This window comes from Symphalangus syndactylus, chromosome 12 (genome assembly GCF_028878055.3).
Source record: "Symphalangus syndactylus isolate Jambi chromosome 12, NHGRI_mSymSyn1-v2.1_pri, whole genome shotgun sequence".
Taxonomy (NCBI): Eukaryota; Metazoa; Chordata; class Mammalia; order Primates; family Hylobatidae; genus Symphalangus; species Symphalangus syndactylus.
The window spans coordinates 53,824,142-53,826,310 of NC_072441.2; the positions used below are offsets into that span (position 1 = coordinate 53,824,142).

Below are 2,169 nucleotides of genomic sequence, written 5' to 3' on the forward strand. Positions count from 1 at the left end.
ATTTTAAACTCTGCCCAATGCTTGAAACCTTGGAGTAACCCATGCTACAATGAATTGCTAACTAAAAGCAACTGTACATGTATTTAATATTTTATCACAGTTTCCACTTCTAAATTTAACATAGTAATTCAAACCAAAAAAATAGTATCTCTGTAACGTTTTATGTATGTCCACTGCAAGCTGCAGAGTTTCTGTTGCCAAGATTTCTTGACACATTTAATGTTTTACCTAAAATTGTGGTCAGATTGAGCAATATCGTTATCCTAAATTATGTTTACATTATCTAAAAATACCCAAAGCGGTTTTCTTGGAAGGAAAAAAAAAATATTACTCAAATGCAAAGCATTATCACACATATCCTTGTACATTACAGTTTGGGACCACAAAAAAATGTGTGGTTAAAAAATAGTATTTGAATGGCAGAGAATGAATGTGAGTCAGCAGTAACAGATATGTTAGAGTTTAGTTACAGGTTTGGGATCTTTTAAAAGTAGCATCACTAATACTTCCAGAAGAAGCATAATAAAACTAAAACAATAAAAACTAACAGTGTAAACATAAGGTAATGCTTAACTCACATTTTGGACACCTGATTAAACTCAACTCTAAAAGTACAGATAAAAAAATTATATACTCCTTGTTTATGACATTTAATTTTCAAAGCACCAAGGCAAAAGAGAGACCCACCTCTCATTTAAGTACCAACTGCTTATGGCAAACATCTGCACAATATCATACAAAAAGTCAAGCAAATAAAATTACATAATAAGCAAACTCAAATCACAGGGCTTTAAAAAATATAATTATTGGTAATCTTCAAAGAAGACATTGCCTCATTAACATTCTGATCTAGGCAATGGTATTCCACTGTTTTGGAACAAAGGCCATCACACCATTTCCTGCTTTGAACCAGACGGAAAATCTTCCTTTTGTTGTGATAGTTAATGTAGACGATAGCAATGCAAAAAGCAAAAATAATAAGATGAAAAAAGAAATGGCTATCTTCCTCTTCTATATTTGAGGATGGCATCTTAAAAGATTTCACTGACTGTTCAATGTCCATGTAACCCCTGTTTTCTTCCAAGGTGTCATCAGACTGGTCGTCATCCCTGGGGCCCGTGGTCCATTCATAGTCTGGTTCTCCATAATTGCCACTGTCCAGAGTGTCTTTGGCTGTGGATGGAGAACTGTTCAGCGTGAGAAGATCCTCCTCCTCTATGCTAGGATCTTCATTGTTATCAGCTTCCTCTTGAGACAGAGGTGTAGGCAAGGGATGAGGGGCAGCAGATGCTCCTCCACTTTTCTCAGTACTCATTGTGGGAGGGAGGGTGGTACTGATTTGGGAAATAGAAGATTTGGTTTGTTTTTCATGTGTTAAAGCATTCACATTTGGGGTAGAAATATCTGAGTTGAGTACAGTTTGGCTCAGTGAATCAGTCCATGATACAACACTGGATAGAGTGGCGGACACAAGGAGGAGCGCCAAGACCAGTGGCCGCACCAGCCCCGCAAGGGCTTGGATGGCTGACCTGGGCAGCAGTTTTGCTTGTGTGGCCCCCTCATCCTCCTCAGGGCAGCAGCAACCATAACGGACTCTTTTTTTTTTTTTTTTTTTGATGTATTCTCACTCTGTTGCCCAGGCTGGAGTACAGTAGCATGATCTTGGTTCACTGCAACCTCCACCTCCTGGGTTCAAGCAATTCTCCTGCCTCAGCCTCCTGAGTAGCTGGGACTACAGGTGTGTACAACCACGCCCACCTAATTTTTGTATTTTTAGTAGAGACAGGGTTTCATCATTTTGTCCAGGCTGCTCTTGAACTCCTGACCTCAGGAGATCCTCCTGCCTTGGCCTCCCAAAGTGCTAGAATTACAGGCATAAGCCACCACACCCAGCCCCAAGCTTCTTAGAAGTGTTGTTTTTGGCTGGATGTGGTGGTTCACACCTGTAATCCCAGCACTTATGGAGGCTGAGGTGAGAGGATTCTTTGAGCCTAGGAGTTTGAGACCAGCCTGGGCAACATAATGAGACTTGTCTCTACAAAAAAATTTAAAAATTAGTTAGGTGTGGTGGTGCATGCCAGTAGTCCCAGCTATTTGGGAGATTGAGGTGGGAGGATCACTTAAGCCTGGGAGGTTGAGGCTGCAGCAAGCTATGATTGTGCCACTGCA

General features: G+C 40.7%; 1 pseudogene; it reads right to left on the bottom strand.

The window, feature by feature from the left end:
- Window positions 1-751: 751 nt before the first annotated feature.
- Window positions 752-1,587, bottom strand: LOC134734139 (keratinocyte-associated transmembrane protein 2-like; annotated as a pseudogene).
- Window positions 1,588-2,169: the final 582 nt, after the last annotated feature.